The sequence below is a fragment of the Hippopotamus amphibius genome, chromosome 3, assembly GCF_030028045.1.
Source record: "Hippopotamus amphibius kiboko isolate mHipAmp2 chromosome 3, mHipAmp2.hap2, whole genome shotgun sequence".
Classification (NCBI taxonomy): Eukaryota; Metazoa; Chordata; class Mammalia; order Artiodactyla; family Hippopotamidae; genus Hippopotamus; species Hippopotamus amphibius.
The window spans coordinates 114,429,013-114,442,305 of NC_080188.1; the positions used below are offsets into that span (position 1 = coordinate 114,429,013).

At 39.3% G+C, this 13,293-nt stretch overlaps 2 pseudogenes; one reads left to right on the forward strand and one right to left on the reverse strand.

Moving 5' to 3' along the window:
• LOC130848709 (cyclin-dependent kinase 4-like) lies at positions 1-5,153 on the forward strand (annotated as a pseudogene).
• Positions 5,154-8,853: 3,700 nt separating this feature from the next.
• LOC130848710 (olfactory receptor 1440-like) lies at positions 8,854-9,852 on the reverse strand (annotated as a pseudogene).
• Between the last annotated feature and the right edge of the window lie 3,441 nt (positions 9,853-13,293).

The window sequence follows — 13,293 nt, forward strand, 5'->3', positions numbered from 1 at the left end:
ATGGCTGTGATGAAAAAGATAAGAGATAACAAATGCTGGTGAGGGTGTGGAGAAAAGGAAATCTTGTACATTGCTGTAATGTAAATGGGCACAGCCACTATGGAAAACACAGTGGAGATTGCTCAAACAATCAGAAATAAAACTACAGGTCTATGGTTGGCCCATAGAGTCCAGCTGCCCCAGACAGGGCTCGAGTGTATGACACTGCAGGAACCGGCTCCGGGGCCCAGGCAACATGCCACTCCCCGAAGCTCCAGGCACAGGGCGATGCTAATACCATCAAAACTGCAGAAGGAATTTCGGTGGTAGGAGTCTCTGTGCTTGTAGGGTCTCCTCTGGTCTGAGAATGGTTTCCGCTCCATAGGAGCCGATGGCTGAGTTTGGTGTTGGTGCCTATAGGAGAGTTTACAAGGCCCATGATGCACATAGTGGCCACTTTGTGGCCCTCAAGAGTGTGAGTCCCCAGGGGAGGAGGTGCTGGAAGGGACCTGTCCATCAGCACAGTTTGTGAGGTAGCTTTACTATTGAGCATCCCAATGTTGTCCGGCTGATGGACATCTAAGCCACAACCGGAACTGACCAGGAGTGACCCTGGTGTTTGAACATGTGGACCAAGACCTAAGGACATATCTGGACCAGGCATCCACACCAGGCTTGCCAGAGGAGACCATCAAGGATCTAATGGGCCAGTTTCTAAGAGGCCTAGATTTCCTTCATGCCAACTGCATTGTACACAAAGACCTGAACCCAGAGATCATGCTGGTGACACGTGGTGGGACAGCCAAGCTGACTGCCTTTGGCCTGGCCAGAATCTACAGCTACCAGATGGCACTTACACCTGTGGTTGTTACACTCTGGTACCGTGCTCCAGAAGTTCTTTTGCCATCTATGTGTGCAATACTTGTAGATGTGAAGCAACAGCTGTATCTTCATACAGATGTGTTGTGGAAAGCATCTCTTCTGCGGAACTCTGAAGCTGACCAATTAGGCAAAATCTTTGACATGATCATACTGCCGCCAGGGGATGACTAGCCCCAAGTGGTGTCCCTACCCCAGGAGCCTTTTACCCCACAAGGCCCCGCCCAGTGCAGTCAGTGGTACCTAACTTGGAGGAGTTTGGAGCACAGCTCTGGCTGGAGATGCTGACTTTTAACCCACACAAGCGAATCTCTGCTTTCTGAGCCCAGCAGCACTCTTATCTACATAAGACAGAAAGAACAGAATGGTTGCAACAGAACCAAGAGAAGAGAACCCATTTCCCTTCCCTTGAACACTTGTGTGGAGAGCCTGTCACTGAGAAGGAGACCTCTGCCTTCATCTCTGAGGCTCTAGAGATGCCTGCTCCTACCTTTTACAAAATATTTTGCTGCCTTAATGACATTCTTCTCCCACCCCTCCTTTTGACGCTTAACCTTCTCCTGCCCCCATGGGGTATGTTCTTTGTTCTCCCCTTACCTATACCGTGATATTGGGGTCCCCCTTTATACAGGAAAAACAAAACAAAACAAAGGAAAAAAAATACAAATGATCCAGAAATTCCACTTCTGAGTATATTTCCAAAGGAAATAAAATCAGTGTCCCAAAGAGTATCTGCACCCTCATGTTCACTGCAGCATTACTTATAATAGCCAAGATATGGAAACAACATGAATGTCCACTGAAAGATGAAGGGATAAAGAAATTTGTGTGTGTGTCTGTATATATATATACACATATACACATACATATATATACATGAAATATTCAAGCATGAAAAGAAGGAAATCTTTGCATTTGCAACTGCCTGGATAGATGTTGAGGGCATTATGCTAAGTGACATCAGTCACAAAGAGAAAGACAAATACTGCATTATTTCCCTGTGTGTGGAATCTAAAAAAGTATCATTTGAAATTCAGATTGTGATGAACAGAGGTGGGTTAGAGGATGGGAGGATTGGGTGAGGATGGTCAAAAGGTATAAACTTCCAGGTAGAAGATAAATAAGATCTGGGGGTGTAATGTACAACATGATGACATTGGTTAACAATACCAACTGTATATTTGAAAGTTGCTAAGAGAGTGGATCTCAAAGGATCTCATAACAAGGAAGAAAACTGTGTCTGTGAAAAGTGATGGATGTTTCCAAATCTTATGGTGGTAATCATTTTGATTCATTTTAATCAAGTGTATCTACCCCAGGTGATGAATATTAACTCATCTTATAATGGTCATCATTTTGCAGCATATACATATATCAGATCAATATGTTGTATACCTTAAACTTATACAATGTTATATGTCAGTTATATCTCAACAAAATGGACAAAATAAGTTTTAGTTCTGATACCCTCTCACTCTATGAATGTGTCCCAGTGGCTGAAATGCATTAGGTAAGATTTACTTGAAACAAAGTAAGGACAACAAGAGCCTTGAACTATAAGGTTAATGGGAGGGTTCTGTGGGGAAATCTATGCAAATTCTCAACACAGATTGAGTAATTGTTCAATAGCTGTTGGCTATTGCTCTCACTGATTGCTTAGAGGTAACCATGAATGACAGCTGTACCCTTGGATAGTAATGCTGGGGTGCCAGGGGTTTATGCATTAATTTGAGGAAATTCCTGAGACATCATTGGCTCTCTAGATGGTCAGGCATCTTTACTTCTAGGCCACTGCCCCTAAACCTCATTTAAAGGAAAGTCAAACCACCTGGGGCCAGGTTTGAAGATACCTACTACATAAACTATTTTTGAAAATAATTGGCTTGAGGTCAATACACTTGGGTCAAATGACAGCCAGCATCAAGCTACTCAGATGAGCCATGATGTGGAGAAAGAGTCCAGTAAATATTTCAAAAGCAATCTACCACAAAGATATATTTCCTCTATTTGGTTGATGCAGTCAGTATGTCAGAGCTCACTAACAGATTTAATAGATAGCACCTATTGGCTAGGCTTCATAACTAAGCTGTCTTCTCTTGAGATGAAAAAGGAAGTTAATAATAACAACCAAAAAAATTCAGAAAAAAATAATTTGAAAGCACTTGAACTTTCAGATATTTATAAACACTATAAACATTGATATTTCATCATCCTTCTAGAGACGGGGATATGTCAAAAGGACAAATAGAAATTTTAGTGCAAATTTAAACATTGGTAAGAATTTAATACATGACAAGTTTAGTTATTTCAAATTGATGGAAAAGTCATCCATAAATGTTCTGGGACACCAGGCTTACTATAAGTTTAAAACATTAGGGAAATGAATAGATATGCATTTGTATAACCTTGGGATGAAACATAAGTTTTCTGAAGTATAACAATAAACCAGACACTGTAAGAGAAAAATATGATATAACAATTTGAAGCTTGGTTATGGCTGAAAAACCCAGTTATATGAACTAATTTTGAAATACACTTGATGAAATGGGGAACATAGAAAATATTCAAAAGGCAATGTGGTAATACTTTTAATATAAAAGCATGTCAATAAGAGATGGGCACACATATATAGTGCTGGTGAGTGCACAAAACAGTTCTAACATTTCTGGAAGGAAAAATTATATAATTTCTCTCTCTCAGTCTCTCTCATTCTCTCTCTGTCTCTCTCTCTCCCTGTCTCTCTCTCACACACACACACACACACACCACAAAACCTGTGTACCCATTACAAATGACAAAAATAATGAGTGATACAATTTTCATTTTCCTCTTTTTATGTGTCTGTGCTTTTAAATTTTCTGCAACTCTTTTATTTACAATAAGAACAACGTATTCATGATCCTTAGCAGTTAGAACAGAGAAAGGGAGGAAAAGAGAGGGGGAGGAAAGAGAGGGGAAATGATGGAGACAGAAAATGACACAAAGGGAATAACAGAGGATAGACTTTCAGGCTTTGCTGACATCACCTACCAGCTGTGTGACCCTTAACAAGATTTTAACCTTTCTGTGCCACAGTTGCCGCATTTATACATAGGGCTAATAAGATTTGCCACTCATAGTGTTGTTGCAGAGACTGAATGACATCAAGAGCTTATCAAAACCTTTTCCAAATCTGACCAACTAAGGACATGGTCATTTGTGAGGTTGTGCAGGGCACAAATTCAGGTTACGAAAGCCAGAAATGTTGCTGGACGAAGAAGAACAAGGTAAGTAGAGGAAGTTTAAAAGGAACAGCTATACCAACACTACTTGTGCTTGGAGGGGAGCATCTCTGATAAATGTGTCATCCACCCCCGAGTCTCCAGACACCCAGCGTCTCCAAGGATGACCGTGGAGAGCTACTTGAAGTATTTCAAAAGAGCAGTGGAACTGAGCATGAGCACTTTGTCAAATCATTATTAGTAACCAGCTTGGCTTTGCTATTAAGAATTTATGAAGCAAAGCTATACATTGAAATGGAAATCAAATTAGTTATTATTATATGCAAACCAATTCTCAAGGGAATAAATTCAATTAAAAGAGTCCTTGGGATGAAGAAAGATGAGAAACATAGACAAACATATTTTGATCATAGTTTATTCTCCTGAAATTCAGGTAATTATTCATGTTAATTCACCATTCATTTAATTTTACTTTATGTTAGGCTTTACACACAAGTTATTTGAATCTAAATCATCCCTTAGCCCCCATTTTAAAGGTGAAAACCTCAAAAGGCAACAGAATTCAAGATTACATCTTTATGAAACTGCAGAAATAGAACTCAACATTCATCCCACACACCAGAGTCATATCTGAAATCTTAGGTTACAGATTAATGTTTTCACTAAAGGTCAGAAAAAGAAAAGTGCAGGAAGAGCCCTAAGGAGGGGGAGGTGGTGTGGAAATGAGGGAGAGGGACGAGGGGAAGAGTGGGAGAGACTGGGGACCACACACCTTGCTCCACAAAAATCTGACTAAAACAATCATATGGCTATAGAGATAGCAGAGAATCCACTGTTCTCTATAAATCTTGCCCTCTCACCTTGACCAGGTTCCCAGGAAGACAGCGTTCTTACAAGGGTGGAAACTGCGTATTTCTTTTGGAAACAAATTTTCCAGGTGGGACTATTGCACTTCAGGATGGAAACTGTGGCCACGAAATTGGCTGTCCATACACAGCCAGAGAAATGGCCACACTGGGGATCCTCTTAAATGCGTTACTAAGGGCAGAGGTGAAGGAAGAAAAAGACAATTAGGGGGTGAAATCTCTCCAGGTGCTTGCTCTCTGGAGTCAAGGTTGTCATGGAGTTTTTGTCCTTGTTAATTTCATGCACCAGTTTGACATGTCCCTTCAGGTTCAATTTCCCACATCCCCATGATCCTATCAAGATCTCATAATTATAGCTTTTCCCTTAATAAACTTAGAGTCATTTGAGCTGGAAGGGATATGGTGATCACCTAGACCAATACCTTCAATTTCCAGGTGAGGACCTCAAGCCAGTGGAACTAAGAGATTTGTCCAAGATGATACAGCTGGCTGGTAATAGCTACAATACAATAAATTTGATATGTGGACACACCCAGTTTGCAAAGCACATTCATTTGTGATATATACATACATACACCTTCTTAAATACCTGACCTACATCAATCATCACAGCAGCCCTATGAGGCAGACACGGCATTGTTTCCATAAAGTGAGGAAATCAAGGGACTTCCCTGGTGGTGCACTGGTGGAGAGTTCGCCTGCCAATGCGGGGGACATGAGTTTGAGCCCTGCTATGGGAGGATCCCACAGGCCACAGAGAGGCTGGGCCCATGCACCACAACTACTGAGCCTGTGCTCTAGAGCCCGTGAGCCACAACCATTGAGCCCACATGCCACAACTGCTGAGGCCCGTGCACCTACAGCCCATGCTCCACAACAGGAGAGGCCACCATAGTGAGGAGCCCGTGTACTGCAGTGGGGAGTGTCCCCCGCTCGCCACAACTGGAGGGAGTCCGCATGCAGCAACATGACCCAATGCAGCCAATTAATTACTTAATTGATTGGCTTTTTAAAGTGAGAAATCAAGGCAATAAGGAACATAATCAAACTATTCATGAGAGGGCCACAAATTGTTGTGGTTACAATCATGGCTATTGGTATCAGCAAATCTGTCTTGAAGACCATCTCTTCCACTTGAGGATTCTGTGATCCTGAGCAAATTAGCCTCAATATTATTGCCTATAACATAGGACTGATAGTCAAACCGAATTTGAGAACCCTTATTAAGCTATTATCAGAGTATATAGTCCATATACCAGGTGGAATTTGTCTGTTCTGAATTGGAGTTCTTTCCAAAACATTATGCTGCTTTACTAATTCTTCATTAAAAATATCTAATTAAGATCTTCCCCACAAACTTTTTTTGTTTCTTTTCTTTTTTATTGTAATTGGGGCTCAAGTACCCTGCCATTACCATGGATATAGAGATGTTTTGGGGAGATCCCATTCTTGCTTGGATCTAAATACTATAGCTAAGCTCACTGATAGAAAGAAGGAGGCATGTGAGTAATGAGTTATTTACATGATTCAACTCCTGCTAATAGGTTAGTATTGATACACTCATCTGATAAAAACTATAAGAGTTTAATCCTTTAAACCAAATAGATTCTTAACATAGTTTTACAGACATAAGACCAAAACATAGAATTTGGGCTCCTTGGCCAAGCAAGACAGATTTAAAGATATGAGACAAAATGGATATAATTTGAGCACCATGGCCAAGGGATAGAGGTCATGTTTCTGGTCACAAATCGCACTGTGTGAAATGAAAGATGGGTTGTTACCAACACTACGAAGAACATGGCAGACCTCAATATGCCCAGGAATTCTAACTGTAAAAGGGACTATTTCTCACCTGCCAACGTTATCTGTTACTAGAAAAGAAGCACATCTGTGGAATGTAACCATATGAAGTATAAAATATACTAGAAATGCTGTGATATGTATGAAATACAATCCATAAACCCCTATGTGAAAAAAAAATCTCTTTTGGAAAATTCTCTTTTAATTCTCTTGGTTGGACTCTGAGTCTCCATGGAAATCGCAGTCAGGTGGCTCTTGTACTCTCTGGTCAAACTTAAGGTGCAGAGTCCCTGGGGGGCTCAGAGCTCTACAACTCTGGTCCCACCACTCTTTGCACAACACAACAGCCTTCATTTCTGAGGTCCTGCCTGGTCTCTGGGAAGCTTCCATGAAGCGTGCTCTAGGCCCACCTATGCCCAGTAAGTGATGACTTTGACTTCCTTCTATCCTCTGAGCATCTCTCCTCCACTTGACCTTAAAGGGGCTTTTTCTCTCTACCATTCCTTTCTCACATCTCTTTTACACAATTCACTTCAAAAAAGGCTCAAGGAGTAATGTGGAGGACAAGGTTATTTGGGAATAAAACTAGACCAATTTTTGTCCCTCTCCATTCAGGTCATCTCCTGTCATCTCCTTTCCTTTGCATCTCTCCCCCTTCTCTCTCTCTCTCTCTCCATTTCTCTCTTTCTTTCTTTCCTTCTCTCTTATTCTGTGTATCTCTCTCTCACACACACACTCTCTGTATGAGATTAAGATTATAAAGTGTCCATTCTAAAGCTGTTTTTTATTTTCACATAGCTAATCTTATACATTATTTTATATCATTTGTATTAATATGCAAATAAATGCTTCATATTAAAACCAAAGGAAGAAAATTGGTGAAGAAAGGAATAGTGTGTTTGGCTTCCTGGGTTCCTATCATTTCTCTACATATGATATCTATCAGAAACCCTGTTTTCAAAACAGGAATTTACCTTCCTGGGTCTAAACAGGATTTTTAAACTGAATTCAACATAGGTGGCACTGACTCAGACAGATCATCTGGTGCTTGGTGCCAGCTAAAAATAATGGCACCAGCAAACACCATGGAAAACAGGATGGAGAGTTCTCAAAAAACTAAATATAAACTATCCCATAACCCAGCAATTCCATTCATGAGGATATATCCGAAAAAAATGAGAACAATTCTTAGAAAAGATACATGAACCTCAATGTTCATAGCAGCATAATTCACAAATGCCAAAATATGAAAGCAATCTAAGTGTCCATCAGCAAATGGATGAAGAATATGTGATATATATATAGGTATGTATATGTATTATGTGTATATATATACAGAATGGAATTCTACTCACCTATAAAAATAATGAAATTTTGCCATGTGCTACAATGTGCATAGACTTGGAGGTATTACGCTAAGTGAAATGAGGCAGAGAGAGTAGGAAAAATATTGTACTATACCACTTATATGCAGAACCTAAAAAATAAAAGAAACTAGCAGAGAGTTCCCTGCTGCACTAGTGGTTAGGATTCCAGGCTTTAAGTGCTGTGGCCCAGGTTTAATCCCTTGTCGTGGAACTGAGATCCCGCAAGCCTTTTGGCATGCCAATAAATAAACAAATAATAAAAATAAAAAATAAAACAAATTAGTGAATGGAACAGAAACAAATTCACAGATATAGGGAGCAAAGTAGGGCTTGCCAGTGGTAAGAGGGACAGGGAAAGGGGCTGAATTAGGGTACGGGATTGGGAGACACAAATTACTATGTATAAAATACATAAGCTACAAGGAGCCATGCACAACACAGGGATAGAGCCTGTATTTTTACAATAACTATAAATGCAATAACTACTTTAAAAATAATGGATCATTATGCTGTCCACCTGAAATGTGTAAAATATTGCATAACTTTGCAGCAAATAAATAAGTAAATAGCAAAGCAAGTTTCAAAACATAAAGTAAATGTAATGACACCAAACATCAAGGAAGCCTGGCTTTCACTTATCTCTCTATGTAGCTATTCCTGCATCCAACTAAGTGTCACTTACATATTATTACACCTACCTTCCTTCTAAGGGTAATAATACCAGCTCCAACATTACTCTTACTCAGGAAAATGTGTGCCCCTCTTCACTGCTCTCTTGAGGGCCTCTTTGATCTCCTTGTTCCTCAGACTATATATAAAGCGGTTTAACCTGGGGATAAGGATAACATAGAACACGGACAGCACCTTGTCCTGCTTCTTGGGGTGGCTAGAGCTAGGAGGCAGGTACACAAAGAGGCCTGTGGCATAGAAGAGTGTCACACCCACCAAGTGGGAGGAGCAGGTACTGAACGCCTTGACACTACCTTTGATGGAGGATATTTTCAGAATGGAAACTGCAATGAAGACAGCATAAGAAGATAACAAGCCAAGAACCAAACCCAAAAACAATAGAAACCAGAAAAAGTATCATTTGGCTGATGAAGGAATTGGAGCAAGACAAGGAAATTATCTGAGGTATGTCACAGAAGAAATGCTGGATGATATTTGGCCCACAGAAGTCGAGATGAAAGCAAGGGACTGTTTGTACTAAGCTACTAAGGAAACCACTCCAAAAGGCCCCAGCAACCATCCTTTGGCAGAGGCGAGGGCCATGATGGATGAGTACTGCAGAGGGCTGCCAATAGCAACACACCTGTCATAGGGCATGACAGCCAAGAGGCAGCACTCAGTCAGACACATCCAGGACCCAACAAAGTACTGGGTGGCACAGGCTGTGAAGGAAATGGTTTGTTCAACTTTTAAGAAATCTGAAAGCATCCTTGGGGTGACAGAAGAAGAATAGCAGATGTCAATAAAAGATAGGAAACTGAAAACAAAAGTACATAGGTGTGTGGAGGTTGGGAGTCCATTATGATTAGGATGATAAGACCCAGGTTCCATAATAGGGTCACAGGAAGATGCCCAGGAAGACTGGAAAGAGGATGAGAGCTGCAGCTCTTTATCATCTGAGAGTCCCAGGAGAACAAACGCGGCCACAGAGGGGTGATTTCTATCCCCTTCCGTGGACCTGCTTGGTGCATCTACTGAGAAAAACATGAGAGAAGGAGATGGCTTCATTCTACAAACAAATTGAGCGCTCTTCTTTTATTCTTCACTTATGCAGCATACAAAATATACACCCTTGAATCATCAGTGTTGAGTTAATTGTGCCTTCCTTGTATAATCACCAACCTTATCTGAGAAATTATCATGGAGATATGTTGTCAGTCACTTTGGGGAAAAGGAGAGCATATGGACTTCTTTGGTACATTATCTCCTAAAATGTTTTCATTCATGTTTTGCTCATTTCAAATTTTACATGTATGATAATTAAATATAGACCATGTTAGGAAAAACTGCCATCTCTCTGTTTGGTGACATAGAATGTTTCTGGTCAGGCATGGCTCTGATATTAACTCAATGCTAGAAACCTCAGAATCATGCTGGACGTCATATGTCATATGAGCTGATCTTTAAAGTCTCCTTGGTTACACATTCTATTAACTGTCATCAGGGAATGATCATAGGAAGTTGCTGCATAACATAGGGAGATCAAGTTGATGATGAGTGATGAAATAGAGGGCCAGGATAGGGAGGGTAGGAGGGAGGCTCTCAAGGGAGGGGATATGGGGATATATGTATAAACACAGTTAATTCACTTTGTTGTACAGCAGAAACTGGCACAACAGTGTAAAGCAATTATACTCCAATAAAGATTTGAAAAAAAAAACTGGAATACTTAGGCAATGAATAGGATGAGGAAACTAAGGAGGATTTTTTTAAAAATTGATCAATAATTTTTATTTATTAATATAATTTTTATTAATTTATTTGCTTATTTATTAATTTTTTTTAAAAATTTTTAATCTTTATTGGTGTAAAATAGATTTACACTGTTGTTCCAGTTTCTGGAAGTTCTTTTCTCTTCTTCTCATTGGAGCCAGTCCAGAGTAGGTAAGCACTAAGTCTGCAGGCCAAATGATGACTAACAAAAAGAATATCTTTCCATCAGGCACTGTATCCCCTCTTCAAAATGCTATAGCTGTCATTCTCTCTAGGTGGTCATTGGAACATCTCCCCACACAAACACATTTTTATTCAGATGGTCTCAAGCTAGAAAGGAAGACTTCTCCTTTGAGAAGTCTTGAAAGGTAGGAAATAGCCATCAAGTGGTCCCGGCCCACCACCCTCCAAGGTTTATGTTTTTCTTCTCATTTCTCAACGTATTTCTCATCCCTTAAGAAATGTATTTGCTTTCTCACTGGCTCAGCCATGGAAACAAAATGTGTTTTAGATTTTATCTAGCATTATTGGTTTCTCTAAATATATAGCCCACTGTATCAAAAATGACTACAAATATTTGTGGGTACTACAGCCTGTCACAGGCCAGTTTTTCTAAAACCACAAGCTACCTGCTTTGTTGTTTGTTTCTAATATGACTGAATTTGTCCCAAATCAAGTCATGGTATTAGATAACATTAACTGAGTGTGTACTATGCTTCAGGTGCTATTTTGAATTCTTCAATGTTTTATTTCACTTTCATTTTTCCAGCCGTCTCATGAGAGATATACTCTTCTTATTTCCATTTTATCTTGGTTTTGTTTGCTTTATAACTGCTTTAATTCATAGGTTAATTTATCAGCTTTATTAAATGAGTATAATCAATTTGCTTTAGACATATGAATCCTAAGTGTCTAAAATGAGTGTCACACACAAAATTGAAGTTCAACAGACTTTGATTATGTATAAATACAGATGATTCACTTTGGTATACAGCAAAACCTGGCACAACAGTGTAAAGCAATTATATTCCAATAAAGAGCTTAAAAAAAACAGCTTTAAAACACATCTGGTGCAAAAAGATCTGATGAAAACATTTTGGTAAAGTAAAACAAAACTAAGTCAAAACTTTTTAAAAAAAAGAAAGGAAACAGAGCTTTTAAAGTTTTTTCATGAAACAATTTCTATTAGTTTTATAAATCATTTTTATTGAAATATAACACTGTATAAGATTAAGGCGTACAACTTGTTTGTTTTGAAGCATTTCTGTATTGCAATTTAATTACCACCCAAAGCATTGGCTAAGACTTGTATCATGTCATATAATTACCATTTCTTCTTTGTGGTGATAGTAATGAAGGTCTAGTCTCTTAGCAACTTTGAAGTTTATAATACAGTATTGCTGATTATAATCACTATGCCGTACATTGGATCTCCAGGATTTACCTACTAGTCGGGAGTTTCTAACCTGAAACAGCATCTTCCTAATTCTTCCACCACACTGTCCCCAGGACCACCATTCTACTCTGTTTTGTTTGAGTTCAGAGTTTGACATTCCACATGTAAGGGAGATCATGCAGTATTTGTCTTTCTTTGTCTGACATATTCCTCTTAGTCAAATGTCCTCAATGTCCCCCCATGTTGTCAGAAATGGAAAAAGGTTCTTCTTTTTATGGCTTAATAATGTTCTTAAGTATATATATATATGATTAAATATAAATATATACAAATTTTCTTTACCATTCATCCATTAATGAGCACAGATTTTCTTCATGTCTTGGCTATTATAAACAATGCTGCGATGAACATAGGGTAGAGGCATCTTTTGGAGAGAGTTACTTCACTTCATTCAGATATACACCCAGAAACGCAATTGCTGGTACATATAAATGATATACCTATTTTCAATTTTTGAGGAAACATCACACCGTTTTTCATAATGGCAAAATCAAGTCACATTCCTACTAACACTGAACAAGGGTATCCTCTCCTTCTTATCCTTGCAACACTTGTTATCTCTTCTCTCTGTAATAATAGCCATTATAACACATGAGGGGATATCTCACTGTGGTTTTGACTCTGCTTTTCCCTGATGGTGAGTGATGTTGAGAACCTTTTCATGTACCTGTTGGCCATTTGGATGTCTTCTTTGGAAAAATGTCTGTTCAGTTCCGCTGCCCATTCTTTTCTTTTACTGTAATGTTCTTTTTCACTTTTCACACATTTTAGAGAATTGCATAAAATTATTGACAATTGCACATGGCACTGTACAATGAACACCTATATACTCCTTATCTGTAGTCACCAGTTGCTAACATTTTGGTTGTACTTGTGTTCTTTTTTTCCCCCCAATTTTTACTGGACTATAATAGCTTTACACTGTTGTGCCAGTTTCTGCTGGAACACAAAGTGAATCAGCTCTATTTATACATATATCCCCATATCCTCCCCGTCTTCAGCCTCCCTCCCAAACTTCCCTTGCACCCTCAATACCACACCCCTCTAGGTCATCAGCATTCATCAAGTTTATCTCTGTGTTAGGCAGTTACTTCCCACCAGCTAGCTATTTTACATTTGGTAGTGCATAAATATCAGGAATACCCTTTCACTTTGTTCCAGCTTCTCCTTCCCCACCTCCTCATGTCCTCAAGTCTGTTCTCTATTTCTGCATCTTTATTCTTCCTCTGCCACTGAGTTCATCAGTGCGATTTTTTTAGATTCCATATATATGTGTTAGC